At 41.6% G+C, this 18,611-nt stretch overlaps 1 protein-coding gene across 17 annotated transcripts in view; it reads left to right on the top strand.

Annotated features, from left to right (window-relative positions):
• The window catches only part of dock3 (dedicator of cytokinesis 3), a 260,930-nt gene that overhangs the window by 51,953 nt on the left and 190,366 nt on the right, over positions 1–18,611 (top strand). Inside the window, exon 1 of one of the 17 annotated variants that reach the window (XM_034287389.1) lies at positions 13,391–13,530. The exons of the other annotated variants lie outside the window; for them this stretch is intronic. The gene's annotated coding sequence lies outside the window, so the exon portion shown is untranslated. Of the gene's footprint in view, positions 1–13,390; positions 13,531–18,611 lie in introns of those variants that run through there. 17 annotated transcript variants of the gene reach the window in all.

The raw sequence follows: 18,611 nt of genomic DNA, 5'->3' as shown, positions 1-18,611 counted from the left end.
ATAACACTGTGTACACAAACGGACAAACGCTCACATAGACACACATAATAACACAATGTTGTGTTTTGAAGGAAAGTAAAGCTGGTTGTCTTGGTCATATCAGATTTCTCTCTAAATCTGACATATTTTAAACGTATTCCGTCTTGTTCATTGATTTCCTTATGCAATAGAACTTGCCATATAATAGGAAATAATGCAGAAATTAAGAAATCAACCATCCTTTTAAATGAGGTTCACCTGAATGAATTCTGACAGACAGAAATCTATAATCCTTTTAGATGAGGTTGATCCGAATGGATTCAGACACACAGGAATCAATCATCCTTTTAAATGAGGTTGATCCTAATGGATTCAGACAGAAAGGAATCCACCATCCTTTTAAATGAGGTTGATCCTAATGGATTCAAACAGACAGGAATCAACTGTAAGAATACAGCCGTTAATGTATAGTGGTTACTTTTGTTAATTACATTCCCGTCAAGCCAAGGGATTAAGAATTTAATTGTTTATTGAAATTATCGCAGTAAGGGGTGCCTCTTTGGTGTTCAAGTCAATCTCTCAGATAAAATGGCAAACACGCTCATTTATAGAGGGTCGTGGCTACCCAGAATTTAACAGAATACTATAAGCCCACTGGCTACTTACAATCGCGAGCTTCGACAGAACGTGACTTCCTGTCAAAGTGATTTCCTGAGAACGAATACAAAACACTGTTTTGTAGTTATCTAAACATATTACAAAGCGTGATAATCTCACAACCATCGTTTTAGATGAAGTTGATCCGAATGGATTCAGACAGACAGGTATCAACCATTCTTTTACATGAAGTTGATAATAATCGATTCAAACAGACAGGTATCAACCATCCAAGGTATTACGTTGCTATATTATTGTGCCGGATGTGTATGGTCAGTGCTCCTCCACTAAAAATCCTTGTAGATCTAAGGAATGCATTTTCTAAATTTTCCCTGTCTCCTGCCCTGTTTAAACTGGAGGTCAAGGAGGACATGGTGGGTGTCCCTTTGGTTGATGCCTGGCAATGTGGTTGGATTGATTTCCTGCCTGTTGGGCCCTGTCCGGGGCCTCCCCCGGGTAGGGCCACAGTGTCACCGGACCCCCCTCAGTTTCAGTTTCCAAGGTGTTACGCTGCTATATTATTGTGCTGGGGGACATGAGGGATGTACTACTAACTTTTCTCAGTTTCCTCCAATTTTAAATTTTAGAAGGAGATGAGGTCCTGGTCCACACCTGCGGATTACCTGGTTTGGGGGGACCGTTGCTGTTCCTGTCCTTGTCCACCTGGTCATACTTCTGACCTAGTCTAAAATCAAATATACTCTGGATTTAGCCAAGAGAAATTTATTTATTATTCCAATTGGACTCTTAATATCTCACCCGGCACAGCCAGAAGAGGACTGGTCACCCCTCTGAGCCTGGGTCCTCTCTAGGTTTCTTCCTAAAATTCGACCTTCTTAGGGAGTTTTTCCTAGCCACTGAAATTCAACACTACTGTTGTTTGCTCCTTGGGGTTTAAGGCCGGGTGTCTCTGTAAAGCACTTTGTGACAACTGCTGTTGTAAAAAGCGCTTTATAAATAAATTTTGATTGATTGATTGATTGACATGAGGTCTTGGCCCGTACCTCCGGAGTACCAGGTTTGAAAGGCCCGTTGCTGTCCCTGTCCAAAGTCCTGACAATTTCAGCTGACACTCTGCTGAGCGTTGTCCCTGTCCTTGTCCATCTGGTCATGCTCCCGACCTGGACTAGGTTTAAATAGACTCTGGACTCAGCCCACATGCATGCACAGACATGATATGCTCTCTCTTCATCAATCTCCCAGTGAGATTCACAATATACCTAAAGTGAGTTCATGGCCAGTCTGTGTCTCTCTGTCTTTCTTTCTGTCTGCGTATGTCTCTCTGTCGGTCTCTGTCTATATTTGTCTCTGTCCATCTGTCCCTGTCTGTCACTGTCGGACTGTCTGTTTCTGTCTGTCTCTGTCTGTATGTCTGTCTGTGTCTGTCTGCTTGTCTATTTATCTCTGTCTGTCTGTCAGCCTGTCTTGAACACAGAAGGTTTTGTTTAATGGAAGCATCTCAAATGTAAGACGTAACGTGTGGGATTCCGCAAGGCTCTTCATTAGGACCACTGCCTTTTTCTGTCCTTACAAATTGTCTCCCACTGGTTTGTAAAAAAGCCTGTGTGTCAATGTATGTGGATTACTCAACACTTTATGTGTGTGCACCAAATGTTGAAGAAATAACTTCCGCCCTCTACAAGGTGTTGCAGATAGTATTCAACTGGATTACTGATTCCAAACTTGCAATGAATATATCCAAGACTAAGAGCATCACACGCTCTTCTTTTTTCACACCATATCTGACCAAACAAGTGATGCAGTCCCTAGTATTATGCAGTCCCTAGTATAGTCCCTAGTATTTTACTACTCCAGTACTTAGGCATCAATAGGAAAATGTGAAAACTCGAAGAAGTAGTGAAATTTAGGGTGGAGGAAACTATTATGTTCGACCAATTGGGCGGACTTCAGCCAATCAAAATCATGTCTCCAGATATAGATCATGTGACATCCAATTATCAGTTCCTCTGGTAGCTATATTTAATATTTGTTACATAATTCGCATAGCAATCAACACATGATTGGTTAAATGGGAATATAAAGCAAAAAATCCATTCTAAGTGTTTGTAATACAAATGTAACGCAAGAGAAAACAAGCATTCAGCGCTGAATAAATGAATGTTCTTCTTGATGAGGTAGAAGCACCAGCACCTCTCCATCAAAGACAGTAGCCTCCCTGTAGCCTACGATGCGGGGTTTCAGCCACATTAACGTTAATTTTGAACACTTTCTTAATTATTTCTTGTTTTACATAAGTTGTCTTTATCCTCAGTTGACCAATTGCATTCAATTATATTTACATCCACTCACGCACTTATTATCTAATTTGTCTAAATAAATGTGTCTAAATCTAAATAGTTTTGAATAAATAATTATGTTGAGGGAGGTGCTATTTCACAAAAAGGCACTATTTCACAAAAAAGTGCCTGTTACGATGGAAGGAGTGGTCCGGGGCACTCATTGATTAACGAGCGATGTTACGTGCCACTTCAGTAACGATGCTCCAGGAAGCCTAGTTGATGTTACGTGCCACTTCAGTAATGATGGTCCAGGAAGACTAGCTGATGTTACGTGTCACTTCAGTAACGTTGATCCAGGAAAACTAGCTGATGTTACGTGCCACTTCAGTAACGATGCTCCAGGAAGACTAGCTGATGTTACGTGCCACTTCAGTAATGATGCTCCAGGAAGACTAGCTGATGTTACGTGTCACTTCAGTAACGTTGATCCAGGAAAACTAGCTGATGTTACGTGCCACTTCAGTAACGATGCTCCAGGAAGACTAGCTGATGTTACGTGCCACTTCAGTAACGATGATCCAGGAAAACTAGCTGATGTTACGTGCCACTTCAGTAACGATGCTCCCGGAAAGACTAGCTGATGTTACGTGTCACTTCAGTAACGATGATCCAAGACGACTAGCTGATGTTACGTGCCACTTCAGTAACGATGCTCCAGGAAGACTAGCTGATGTTACGTGCCACTTCAGTAACGATGCTCCAGGAAGACTAGCAGATGTTACGTGCCCCTTCAGTAACGATGATCCAGGAAAACTAGCTGATGTTACGTGCCACTTCAGTAACGATGCTCCCGGAAAGACTAGCTGATGTTACGTGTCACTTCAGTAACGATGATCCAAGACGACTAGCTGATGTTACGTGCCACTTCAGTAACGATGCTCCAGGAAGACTAGCTGATGCTACGTGTCACTTCAGCAACAATGCTCCAGGAAGACTAGCTGATGTTTCCTGCCACTTCAGTAACAATGCTCCAGGAAGACTAGCTGATGTTATGTGCCACTTCTGTAACGATCCTAAAATCCAAATCAAATGTCTGTCTGTCTCTGTTCTGTTAAACATTTATATTTCTGAGGGTTAAAAAACTGACTCAGGTTACAAAAATATATTCAGGCTACAATGTTCTCCTCCTGTACCCGTGAAGCAGCTTTCTCACTGAGTGATGACAAGGATTATTTAATCTCTTCCCTCTTTCCAGTCAATCAAAGTTTCTCCTTCTTAATCCTACTCATAATCCTGTATAATACCGTCTTTGTTCAGAATGGCTGTGCTTAAAGACATTTCTCTTCATCCTATGAAAATCAATTATGGAAGAATGAGGTGTCTCACAAAACACATCTGTGGTTTGTATTCGTTTACATACTGGTGTGATGTGATAACAGATCAGTTATTTACATTTCTATGGTTAATATTTGTTTATGTACTGGTGAGATGTGATAACAGATCTGTCATTTGCATTTCTATGATGTGAACACTAACCGGGAAGGTGTCCTCACTTGTTTTTGGAGTCATATGTAAATGATTGTTGTGAGTTCACCAGTGTTGTTTACAATGTTTATGGCTTCAGCTGTCTACTCAGATTCCTATTTTGTGTGACCATTTTGTTATTGAGGTATTCCTACACCAGTTTGTGCCAGAAAAGTTGCTTTTAACATACTTAACTAAATCAAATATTAAGGAAATAATAGGGGGAGAACAATACATATTTAACATCTCTAATTCAAATGGCTGTCACAGTCATTCTATGCATTGTTTTCACCAGCGGAGCGTAGGTCCAGTTCTGCCTCCATGACAACAACCACATGTTTAATTAGCTACCAATGTGAGGACTACTTCTACCTCAGCACATGTTGGAGGTCAGGGAACCAGGCTAGCCTGCAGACTGATTTAAAAAGAATTCATATATTATATGTTTTCCTTCTCTGAACAGTTCCTGCACAGTTCCTGCACATCGTTAAGTGATCCCAGCTAGGGTCCCAGGTCTAAGTTAGTCTCTGATTAGGGGGTTAAAATGAAAAGTGGTACTGGGTTTGAGAGTTGAGTTGGAGGGTCTGCAGGGGGTTTGATCAGGTATTGACTAGACATGTTTGATGTGTTGGTAACCCCCTCGCCTTTCTGCTCCAGAGATACTCAACACTGGGATCAGTTGAGTAGAGATGTCACCTTGCTGGAGCATTTGATGTGTAATCACGCATCATTTCAATTAGTGAAGGCTTTTGAAATCTTGAAGCGATTTGAAATTACTCTTGGTTGCTGCGCACTGAATCTAGGCGTCACCCACCAAACCACATCAGTTTAGTATGCATTCTGTGCCTCTCACTAGCATGAATTTTAGCATCCTTTTTTTCTTCATTATTTTATCAGGAAAGTATTCATTAATTATATTATCATTTACATCAGCCCGCTCTGTGTCTTTATGCAAAATTGCTGGGTTGGTATATTTGGTTTATGGTTAGATACTTTACCAACAAGGCTACCTGCTCACCTCACTCTATAATGCACTAAACCCTGTGGTGTAGGGAACCCTCTAATTAATAATACACTAAACCCTGTGGTGTAAGGATCCCTTTGGTTTATAATACACTAAACCCTGTGGAGTAGCTAACCATGTGGAGTAGAGAATCCTTTGGTTTATAATGCACTAAACCCTGTGGTGTAGGGAACCCTCTAATTAATAATACACTAAACCCTGTGGTGTAAGGATCCCTTTGGTTTATAATACACTAAACCATTGTGGTGTAGCAAACCATGTGGAGTAGAGAATCCTTTGGTTTATAATGCACTAAACCCTGTGGTGTAGGGAACCCTCTAATTAATAATTCACTAAACCCTGTGGTGTAAGGATCCCTTTGGTTTGTAATACATTAACCATGTGGTGTAGGGAACCCTCTAATTAATAATTCACTAAACCCTGTGGTGTAAGGATCCCTTTGGTTTATAATACACTAAACCCTGTGGAGTAGCTAACCATGTGGAGTAGAGAATCCTTTGGTTTATAATGCACTAAACCCTGTGGTGTAGGGAACCCTCTAATTAATAATACACTAAACCCTGTGGTGTAAGGATCCCTTTGGTTTATAATACACTAAACCCTGTGGTGTAGCAAACCATGTGGAGTAGAGAATCCTTTGGTTTATAATGCACTAAACCCTGTGGTGTAGGGAACCCTCTAATTAATAATTCACTAAACCCTGTGGTGTAAGGATCCCTTTGGTTTGTAATACACTAAACCATGTGGTGTAGGGAACCCTCTAATTAATAATTCACTAAACCCTGTGGTGTAAGGATCCCTTTGGTTTATAATACACTAAATCCTGTGGAGTAGCTAACCATGTGGAGTAGAGAATCCTTTGGTTTATAATGCACTAAACCCTGTGGTGTAGGGAACCCTCTAATTAATAATACACTAAACCCTGTGGTGTAAGGATCCCTTTGGTTTATAATACACTAAACCCTGTGGTGTAGCAAACCATGTGGAGTAGAGAATCCTTTGGTTTATAATGCACTAAACCCTGTGGTGTAGGGAACCCTCTAATTAATAATACACTAAACCCTGTGGTGTAAGGATCCCTTTGGTTTATAATACACTAAACCCTGTGGTGTAGCAAACCATGTGGAGTAGAGAATCCTTTGGTTTATAATGCACTAAACCCTGTGGTTTAGGGATCCCTTTGATTTATAATGGATTACACGTGTGGTGTATGGAACCCTTTGGTTTATAATGCAGTAAACCCTGTGGTGTAGGGAACCCTTTGGTTTATAATGCAGTAAACCCTGTGGTGTAGGAACCCTTTGGTTTATAATGGATTACATTGGTGTTGTAGGGAACCCTTTTGTTTATAATGCAGTAAACCCTGTGGTGTAGGGAACCCTTTGGTTTATAATGGATTACACTTGTGTTGTAGGGAACCCTTTGGTTTATAATGCAGTAAACCCTGTGGTGTAGGGAACCCTTTGGTTTATAATGGATTACACTTGTGTTGTAGGGAACCCTTTGGTTTATAATACACTTAACCCTGGGGTGTAGGGATCCTGATTAGGGAGGAGGGGCTTATAGTAATGGCTGTAACATAATTAATGGAATGTTATTCATCACACCACGCATGTTGTTTCCATGTGTCTGATTCCATTCCATATACTCCATTCCAGAAATTATTATTAACTGTCCTTCTTACAGCCTCCTGTGGTTTGTAGGCTTAATGGTTATTTAGATGTATATCCATGTATCTCACCAATACTGATAGTATGTGCAACACTCTATAAACTATGTGATCGACAGACTACAGGACATCTCTCCATTACTAATGTCGCCTGGCGAAAATAAACCATAAGTCATAGTATGAAGAAGTAAAGTAAATCAGAAATGTGTTTTAGTCTGTTTTTTCTGTAGCGTTAGGTATTGATATGTAGTAATGATATGTAGTAATGATATGTAGTAATAGTATGTAGTAGTAATATGTAGTAATGATATGTATTAATGTAGTAATGATGTGTAGTAATGATATGTAGTAATGAAATGTAGTAATGTAGTAATGATATGTAGTAATGATATGTAGTAGTAATATGTTGTAATGATATGTAGTAATGATATGTAGTAGTAATATATAGTAATGGTATGTAGTAATGTAGTAATGATATGTAGTAGTAATGATGTGTAGTAATGTAGTAATGATATGTAGTAATGTAGTAATGATATGTAGTAATGATATGTAGTAGTAATATATAGTAATGCTGTGTAGTAATGATATGTAGTAATGTAGTAATGTAGTAATGATATGTAGTTAGTCTCTATGTACTATATGTAATAGTAATATATAGTAATGATATGTAGTAATGTAATAATGATATGTAGTAATGATATGTCGGGTGTAGCAACACGTAGCACTACCACTACTGTCCGTTGGACTTTTATCTTTGCACAAAGACATCCTGAGCTCTTGCTTACAGTTGGAGCACACACACACACACACACACACATACAGGGAAAGCTGCTCTAACCAAAAGGCTTTTCCCAGGCCTTTTTCGTTCAGAATTACATTTTACTGACATTTTTGTTCCTAAGGAGAACCTCAAGCATGCTGTGTCATTGCTGAGGAAGGCTAAAGCCTTCGGGGTGGACAGTGACATAAATGTCATGCTGTTATCTTCTCTGCATAGTAAATAGAAGGCTCTGCTCCCTGCTCCCCAAAGTCACCATTTCATAAAGCTGACTGTCATTCAAAAGTTTTTCTCTACAGGATCATTTTAGGGTGTCAAAGTCATTTCACAGAGGGACTAATGCCTGCTGTGTTTTTGTTTTTCATAAAAATATAGAAGATGCGGGTGGTTCCTAACTAATTAGTGAGCTCATTTTAATGAAGTACAGGGAACCAGTGTAAACCTGCAGACATTCTGCCCTGTGTGGACTGAGTTTGACATGTTGTATGTCCTTGTTTTCAGGCAAAGACTTCTGGCATAGCATTGGCCTAAGTGCAAAGACTACCAATACATTATTCAAACACAAAATTACATTTAAAGGCGCATCGCATTGGATTTGTTTGAACTTGTGCATTTAATGTGAAAAAATTACTAATATATTTGGTGTAGTGGTGAAATGATGGTGTTTTATGGTTGTCAAATTAGCCCACTGATTACTCACAACCAATCCAAAATGGGAACAGTGTTTTGTATTTTCTGGCTTGTGCGAGGGGTGAAGGTATTTATTTTTTTCAATTCCTAGAAATTGACGCCAAAAAAGTTTGTTTGATTTGCTATTTTGTGATTAAATCCCCCATTAAGTACCATTTGGAAATTTGTTGGGATGGGACAGAGGTCTGTGCTGTATTTCACCTTGCATAGTATATCACATACAACAGAAGCCTTGCACCCTGTAATTCCATCAAGGCTCTCATGTTTATTCTAATTAAGGTGAAGGGGGCGGCTTGGTTTGAGGCCTGTACTGTAAACGAACATCATTTATGGGCTTAATATCGCCCTCATAACCAGTCCTGTGGTAATCTGAGGCATAGTTTGTGATGGGATGGATTTTTAATACCTATAATACTTTTAAGTATTGTCATTTATATTTCACTGGACTGAACTGCAGTTCATTGTATTGTTTAACAAGATTCTTTAGAGGGTTATATTTGGTATAGAAAGCTTTTCAACAACCCTGATAGAAATGTGAGCCGTGGAATGTCATTTCTGGAATGTTGAATGTTGAACTGTGGGATGCTTTACCGAATGTTTAGTGAAAGTTTTAAAACTGGGAGGTGTTGCGTTGTGGATTAAGGAGAGTTGTCCCTTAAATACAGTTTGTCACTCATTGCTTCTAGCCACACAGAACAATCAGGATCGGCCGCATGTTGTTTCATTCTGTACACGGATGCAAACACTCTGTTGTCTGGTTAAGTGGGAGGAGCTCAGTATCTCCATAACCTTTCATCAACCGGAACCAATTTAAAAAATCTCTTCAACTTGTCACTTTCACCATGCCTTTCCTTTAAAAACAAAAGAACCAAGCTGCTTTCTGATCACCTACTGAATCAATATCGGTATGTGTCACTGTATTGTCTCATTTAACGTTTATGTCCCTTGTATTAAGGGTTTTGTTCATATGTATTTACTGTCCTCTTTTAACTTTATGCCTTTGGCAGTGAAAATAAGAGTTGTTTCTAAACTGACTTGCCTAGTATATAGTTGAATAAAACAGTACGGTTACTGTTGTTGAGGTCCAGCTTTGCCCCTTGGGGAGGGAGTGTTGTAACACAAGGATTATAATGGAGAATACAATGTACTGGGGGTGGAGTTAGAGGATATGTGTAACAGCTCGGGGTGGGGTTAGAGGATATATGTAACAGCTCGGGGTGGAGTTAGAGGATATGTGTAACAGCTCGGGGTGGGGTTAGAGGATATGTGTAACCGCTCGGGGTGGGGTTAGAGGATATGTGTAACAGCTCGGGGTGGGGTTAGAGGATATGTGTAACAGCTCGGGGTGTGGTTAGAGAATATGTGTAACAGCTCGGGGTGTGGTTAGAGGATATATGTAACAGCTCGGGGTGGGGTTAGAGGATATGTGTAACAGCTCGGGGTGTGGTTAGAGGATATATGTAACAGCTCGGGGTGGGGTTAGAGGATATGTGTAACAGCTCGGGGTGTGGTTAGAGGATATATGTAACAGCTCGGGGTGGGGTTAGAGGATATGTGTAACAGCTCGGGGTGGAGTTAGAGGATATGTGTAACAGCTCGGGTGTGGTTAGAGAATATGTGTAACAGCTCGGGGTGTGGTTAGAGAATATGTGTAACAGCTCTGGGTGGGGTTAGAGGATATGTGTAACAGCTCGGGGTGGGGTTAGAGGAGTGAACATTTAAATATTTAAATTTGAATACCCTGGAAGTTTGGAAAGTTTATTCAATTACAGGTTGACCAATTTAAGTTATTAGACAGGGCCTTTTGTAAAACTAGGTTTTCTCTTTACCCATCAGGACTAATAAACAGACTTCTGGTGTTGGGATTACACAGTGACCTGGACTGTGAGTGATTCATTTGGTAAACCCTACTTTGTATGCTACTGTATCTTACCCAGAATCCCTTTTTTTCCTCTGATTTAGTTACAATGACATGGATATGAATCATGCTTCAGAATCAATCTTCAAGGTGAAGTGTCATTACAGAGCAGGTCACCCTCTGCCCTAAAGAGTGCTCCACTTTTTAACCACAGTTCTAAGGGCCCTGGTTGAAATGAGTGCCCTAAACAGGAGATATGTTGCCATTTAGGACCCAGGGTCATAGAGCTAAATTGCTGCTCCGTGTAACCGGTTCTTTATTGTATCTCTGTCCTCTAACTGGGTTTAATCAACTGGTAGATTGAAGGGCTCTTTAGCTGCTCTTGCCTTGTGTATTGGCTAGGGATGGGGTTAGAGGATAGGTGTAACAGCTCGGGGCGGAGTTAGAGGGTATTTGTCACAGTTGGGGGTGGAGTTGGAGGATATGTGTAACATTTGGGGGTGGAGTTAGAGTTGGGCTGTAATGTATATGTGGTGGTTGAGGGTATGGAACTGGGATTCTGTGTGAATTGTTTTTGGTTAGAGAGCCAGTAGCTACGCCCAGGTTGTTGATCCATCCCTGCATGGGAGGGGTCACACATTATGTAAATAATAACATTGGCTGAACGGCATTTATTGAGGTCGGGGTTTCATTACAAGGTTGAGACTGGAGTGTAGGGTTAGAGTATTAATACTAGGTTGAGGTGTAAGGTAGAATATTAATACTAGGTTGGGGTGTATGGTTAAGGTATTAATACTAGTTTTAGGTGTATGGTTAGAGTATTAATACTACATTGGGGTGTATAGTTCCAGTTTGAGATGTAGGGTTATAGTACTAATACTCTGTTGTGGTGTATGGTTAGAGTATTAATACTAGGTTGGGGTGTATGGTTAGAGTATTAATGCTAGGCTGGGGTGTAGGGTTAGAGTATTAATATTAGGTTGGGTATGTATGGTTAAAGTATTAATACGAGGTTGGGGTGTAGGGTTAGAGTGTTAATTTTAGGTTGGGACTGGAGTGTAGGGTTGTAATACTAGGTTGGGACTGGAGTGTAGGGTTGTAATACTAGGTTGGGGCTGGAGTGTAGGGTTGTAATACTAGGTTGGGACTGGAGTGTAGGGTTGTAATACTAGGTTGGGACTGGAGTGTAGGGTTGTAATACTAGGTTGGGACTGGAGTGTAGGGTTGTAATACTAGGTTGGGGCTGGAGTGTAGGGTTGTAATACTAGGTTGGGACTGGAGTGTAGGGTTGTAATACTAGGTTGGGACTGGAGTGTAGGGTTTTTATACTAGATTGGGACTGGAGTGTAGGGTTTTTATACTAGATTGGGACTGGGGTGTAGGGTTTTAATATAAGGTTGGGACTGGGGTGTATAGTCTATGTTTTGCCCTACTGCTGTGAATAACTGCAGATCCTGTTTGCATGCTTTGCCTCTACCTGTCCAGAAAAACACTGAATGGGCCACTGCTTTATCTGAACAAGGCAAAACGTACTAGCTTAGAGTGGAGGTTGAAAATATTGGGCTGAAAATATGTACAGCAATATCTCTCTACATTATGACAGAATTAGGCCTTTAATAAGTAACATCTCCCCAGTCACCCCATACTCTCTCCCTTTTCTCTTTCTATTTCTTTCACTCTCTCTCCCTCAATCTCTCTGTCTCTCCCTCTCTGTCTCTCTCTCTTCATCTCCCATTCCCTTTGATTTGTGCCCTCTTCTTTCCAAAGCAGAAATAGCATCTTGATTACAGGCAGTGTGCCCTCTATCTCGGACACCTTTCAGGTTTAGTAAAAGTAAAGGTATTCTGAGATGGGATTTCTGTCCTTTAGGGAAGAGAGAGTAAGAGAGACAGGTTGACCAATGTCAGTGGAGAGGACACAATGGAGAGGACACAGTGGAGAGGACACAGTGGAGAGGACACAGTGGAGAGGACACAGTGGAGAGGACACAATGGAGAGGACACAGTGGAGAGGACACAGTGGAGAGGACACAGTGGAGAGGACACATGCCTTGAAAAGGATATGCAGCACATTGTGATGTCATTTAGCTGTTGTCTGTAGTTGGTTACATAATAGACGAGGTAAAGAGGTCAATGGAAGTCAGGCCGTGGGGAGTAGAAGAACGACGCCATCTTTGGGGAACCGTCAACAAATGTGATACCAAAGTGGATATTCGTCAAGTCTGTCATGACTTATTTATTGTAAAATGCCCAGAATGTGGCTATGCAAGTCCAATGGCTGTTTTTGATTAATAACATTTAGAAGTTGGCCTTTTCAGGTTTCGAAGAAGTGACTGCTACATACTAACTCCCTGTCTCTATAAGCTGGTAGCATAGCTAGGACAGAGACATGTGGTGGTAGTCATCATCTGTATAAGCTGGTAGCATAGCTAGCACAGAGACTAATGGTGCAAGGCAGTCGTCTGTATAAGCTGGTAGCATAGCTAGGACAGAGACATGTGGTGGTAGTCATCATCTGTATAAGCTGGTAGCATAGCTAGCACAGAGACTAATGGTGCAAGGCAGTCGTCTGTATAAGCTGGTAGTATAGCTAGCACAGAAACACATGGTGGTAGTCAGTCGTCTGTATAAGCTGGTAGCATAGCTAGCACAGAGACACATGGTGGTAGTCATCGTCTGTATAAGCTGGTAGCATAGCTAGCACAGAGACACATGGTGGTAGTCAGTTGACTGTAAGCTGGTAGCATAGCTAGCACAGAGACACATTTAGTCGTCTTTAGCTGTTTAGTGCTTGATGGGTGAGATGAACTCGTACTGTGGCTGACATCCAGACAGTCATCGTACTCTGATGTTTAGCTTGACTGGGTGTTAAATACGCAACCCAATTACAACATGGATGCATTGTTCAGCACGGGAGCAGTGAGGAGATAATCATGACCTCTTTCCGCTGTGTGTTTCTGCGGCATTTCCATTGTTTTGGTTGAGTTCAGTCATCCTCTCAACTGTATCATCCTTTCTACTGCATCATCCGCTCCTCGCAGTCAAATAGGATGACATATGGGGTTTATCACCCACTGAACTCAGAGCAACCAACTGCTGTCACTCGTGCACTGTAAGTATACGAGTGTGTGTGTGTGTCTGATGAGTGTGTATTTGTTTATGAGTGTGTGAGATTATCTCAGTGCCACTGCTGTCAGTCATATAAGCTCAGGGCTCAGCTTGTCACCATCGGTTACATACTAGATACACACTTCCATCTTCCTCACTGCAGAGATTAGAGAGAGAAGGAGGCATAGAGACATTAACAGAGTCATAGAAAGAGTCATAGACACACAGTACTGACACAGTATTATAGAGACAGAGTCACAGAGAGAAACATAAAGGTATAGGCTGACACACAGTATTACAGAAAAATAGTCATAGAGAGAAACATAAAGGCATAGGCTGACACACAGTATTACAGAGAAATAGTCATAGAGAGAAACATAAAGGCATAGGCTGACACAGTATTACAGAGAAATAGTCATAGAGAGAAACATAAAGGCATAGGCTGACACAGTATTACAGAGAAATAGTCATAGAGAGAAACATAAAGGCATAGGCTGACACAGTATTACAGAGAAATAGTCATAGAGAGAAACATAAAGGCATAGGCTGACACAGTATTACAGAGAAATAGTCATAGAGAGAAACATAAAGGCATAGGCTGACACAGTATTACAGAGAAATAGTCATAGAGAGAAACATAAAGGCATAGGCTGACACAGTATTACAGAGAAATAGTCATAGAGAGAAACATAAAGGCTGACACAGTATTACAGAGAAATAGTCATAGAGAGAAACATAAAGGCATAGGCTGACACAGTATTACAGAGAAATAGTCATAGAGAGAAACATAAAGGCATAGGCTGACACAGTATTAGTCATTGAGAGGGACATAGTCAAACAGAGACAGAGTCCTATAGAGACAGCCCTAGAGAGGGACATAGTCAAAGAGAGGCATACAGGCAGACAGAGGCATACAGAAACAGAGAAAGAGGTCTTTCATATCTACCTTTCCTTTCTTCTTATTTCAAAAAGGTTTTTCTCATGTTGACATCTTCAGCTCCAACCCCCACCTGGCCTTGGGTTGGGCCTGGTCCCGGACCTCCAGCACCAGAACAGTGTTATACAACAAGAGAAAGTATAGTTGTGCTGTAGCCCGATCCAAAAGCCTTTGTTGAGAGAGAAAACTGATTATTCTCCTGTGAAACCAGAATGGTCAGGTGTGTGTGTGTGTGTGTGTCAGGCCATCAATATACCATCTAACCTCAACACCAACCAGGCCTATGCTGTGGTAAACTGAAACGGACAGGAAGTGTGTGTGAGTGAAATTGAGATTTTGAAAGAGAAGAATGTAATTGAAATTGGAAGGGAGAGGTCAGAAAACCGAAGGAGAGGAAGGAGAGAGATGAAAGGAGAGAGTGAAATGAACAGAGAGTGAAATGAACAGAGTGAAATGAACAGAGAGTGAAATGGACAGAGAGAGATGAAAGGAGAGAGTGAAATGAACAGAGAGTGAAATGAACAGAGTGAAATGAACAGAGAAAGTGAAATGAACAGAGAGTGAAATGAACAGAGTGAAATGAACAGAGAGAGATGAAAGGAGAGATTGAAATGAACAGAGAGTGAAATGAACAGAGAGTGAAATGAACAGAGAGTGAAATGAACAGAGAGTGAAATGAACAGAGAGAGATGAAAGGAGAGAGTGAAATGAACAGAGAGTGAATTGAACAGAGAGTGAATTGAACAGAGAGTGAAATGAACAGAGAGAGATGAAAGGAGAGAGTGAAATGAACAGAGAGTGAAATGAACAGAGAGAGATGAAAGGAGAGAGTGAAATGAACAGAGAGTGAAATGAACAGAGAGAGATGAAAGGAGAGAGTGAAATGAACAGAGAGAGATGAAAGGAGAGAGTGAAATGAACAGAGAGTGAAATGAACAGAGAGTGAAATGAACAGAGTGAAATGAACAGAGAGTGAAATGAACAGAGAGTGAAATGAACAGAGTGAAATGAACAGAGAGTGAAATGAACAGAGAGTGAAATGAACAGAGTGAAATGAACTGACAGTGAAATGAACAGAGTGAAATGAACAGAGAGTGAAATGAACTGAGTGAAATGAACTGAGAGTGAAATGAACAGAGAGTGAAATGAACAGAGAGTGAAATGAACAGAGTGAAATGAACTGAGAGTGAAATGAACCAGAACAGTGTTATACAACAAGAGAAAGTATAGTTGTGCTGTAGCCCGATCCAAAAGCCTTTGTTGAGAGAGAAAACTGATTATTCTCCTGTGAAACCAGAATGGTCAGGTGTGTGTGTGTGTGTGTCAGGCCATCAATATACCATCTAACCTCAACACCAACCAGGCCTATGCTGTGGTAAACTGAGACGGACAGGAAGTGTGTGTGAGTGAAATTGAGATTTTGAAAGAGAAGAATGTAATTGAAATTGGAAGGGAGAGGTCAGAAAACCGAAGGAGAGGAAGGAGAGAGATGAAAGGAGAGAGTGAAATGAACAGAGAGTGAAATGAACAGAGTGAAATGAACAGAGAGTGAAATGGACAGAGAGAGATGAAAGGAGAGAGTGAAATGAACAGAGAGTGAAATGAACAGAGTGAAATGAACAGAGAGAGTGAAATGAACAGAGAGTGAAATGAACAGAGTGAAATGAACAGAGAGAGATGAAAGGAGAGATTGAAATGAACAGAGAGTGAAATGAACAGAGAGTGAAATGAACAGCGTGAAATGAACAGAGAGTGAAATGAACAGAGAGAGATGAAAGGAGAGAGTGAAATGAACAGAGAGAGATGAAAGGAGAGGGTGAAATGAACAGAGAGTGAAATGAACAGAGAGTGAAATGAACAGAGTGAAATGAACAGAGAGTGAAATGAACAGAGAGTGAAATGAACAGAGAGAGATGAAAGAAGAGAGTGAAATGAACAGAGAGTGAAATGAACAGAGAGAGATGAAAGGAGAGAGTGAAATGAACAGAGAGTGAAATGAACAGAGTGAAATTAACTGAGAGTGAAATGAACAGAGAGAGATGAAAGGAGAGAGTGAAATGAACAGAGAGTGAAATGAACAGAGAGTGAAATGAACAGAGTGAAATGAACAGAGTGAAATGAACAGAGAGTGAAATGAACAGAGTGAAATGAACTGAGAGTGAAATGAACAGAGAGAGATGAAAGGAGAGAGTGAAATGAACAGAGAGTGAAATGAACAGAGAGTGAAATGAACAGAGTGAAATGAACAGAGTGAAATGAACAGAGAGAGATGAAAGTAGAGAGTGAAATGAACAGAGAGTGAAATGAACAGAGTGAAATGAACAGAGTGAAATGAACAGAGAGAGATGAAAGGAGAGAGTGAAATGAACAGAGAGTGAAATGAACAGAGTAAAATGAACAGAGAGAGATGAAAGGAGAGAGTGAAATGAACAGAGAGTGAAATGAACAGAGTGAAATGAACAGAGAGAGATGAAAGGAGAGAGTGAAATTAACAGAGAGTGAAATTAACAGAGTGAAATGAACAGAGAGAGATGAAAGGAGAGAGTGAAATGAACAGAGAGTGAAATGAACAGAGTGAAATGAACAGAGTGAAATGAACAGAGAGTGAAATGGACTGAGAGAGAGAAAGAGAGAGAGAGAGAGGATGGCAGGGCCATTATTAGTAACTGACAGCTCATGGATTAATGCTGTCTGTCTGACAGATTATTCTAACCCCCTTGCTCTCCCTCCCCCTTTCTCTTCCTCCCTCTCATTCTCTCCCTCCCCCTTTCTCTTCCTTCCTCCCTCTCTCTCTCTCCCTCTCTCTCTCCCTCTCTCCCTCTCTCTTGCTATTCCTACCTCCCCCTTGCTCTGCCTTCCTCTCTTTCTCTCATTCTCTCCCTCCTCTCTTTCTTTTCCTCCCCCTCCCTTGCTTTCTCTCTTTTTATGTCTCTCCCCGCTGACCTTCTGTGCCCTGTTTTTCAAGGCACTAGAGACATAGCAAATAAAACTGCTAAACCTTTTTCTATCCATGGTTACTTTACTGTTCCTTTGTGATATTGAGTTGTGTAGCTAGTTATTTAGTTAGCTGTTGTTCTAAAAACAGTGTGTTCCTGTTTGATAAACAGTAGTATGTTATTCGGTTTTATTTGGTTGTGTAGCTAGCAGTTGTTTTTTAAAATAGTCCATCCATCCATCTATCTTCTACCGCTTATCCGGGGCCGGGTCGCGGGGGCAGCAGTCTAAGCAGGGATGCCCAGACTTCCCTCTCCCCAGACACTTCCTCTAGCTCTTCCGGGGGGACACCGAGGCGTTCCCAGGCCAGCCGGGAGACATAGTCCCTCCAGCGTGTCCTAGGTCTTCCCCGGGGTCTCCTCCCGGTGGGATGGGACCGGAACACCTTCCCAGGAAGGCGTTCCGGAGGCATCCGAAAAAGATGCCCAAGCCACCTCAGCTGACCCCTCTCGATGTGGAGGAGCAACGGCTCTACTCTGAGCTCCTCCCGGGTGACCGAGCTTCTCACCCTATCTCTAAGGGATCGCCCAGCCACCCTGCGGAGAAAACTCATTTCGGCCGCCTGTATCCGGGATCTTGTCCTTTCGGTCATGACCCAAAGCTCATGACCATAGGTGAGAGTAGGAACGTAGATTGACTGGTAAATCGAGAGCTTCGCCTTGCGGCTCAGCTCTTTCTTCACCACGACAGACCGATACATCGACTGCATTACTGCAGAAGCTGCACCGATCCGTCTGTCAATCTCCCGTTCCATCCTTCCCTCACTCGTGAACAAGACCCCTAGATACTTAAACTCCTCCACTTGAGGCAGGCACTCTCCACCAACCTGAAGTGGGCAAGCCACCCTTTTCCGACTGAGGACCATGGCCTCGGATTTGGAGGTACTGATTTTCATCCCCACCGCTTCACACTCGGCTGCAAACCGTCCCAGTGCATGCTGAAGGTCCTGGTTAGAAGGGGCCAACACGACAACATCATCTGCAAAGAGCAGAGACGAAATCGTGTGGTCCCCAAACCTGACACCCTCCGGCCCCTGGCTGCGCCTAGAAATTCTGTCCATAAAAATTACAAACAGAACCGGTGACAAAGGGCAGCCCTGCCGGAGTCCAACATGCACTGGGAACAAGTCTGACTTACTGCCGGCAATGCGGACC

This window comes from Esox lucius, chromosome 17 (assembly GCF_011004845.1).
Source record: "Esox lucius isolate fEsoLuc1 chromosome 17, fEsoLuc1.pri, whole genome shotgun sequence".
NCBI classification, from domain to species: Eukaryota; Metazoa; Chordata; class Actinopteri; order Esociformes; family Esocidae; genus Esox; species Esox lucius.
This window is presented reverse-complemented; position numbering and strand designations above follow the sequence as displayed.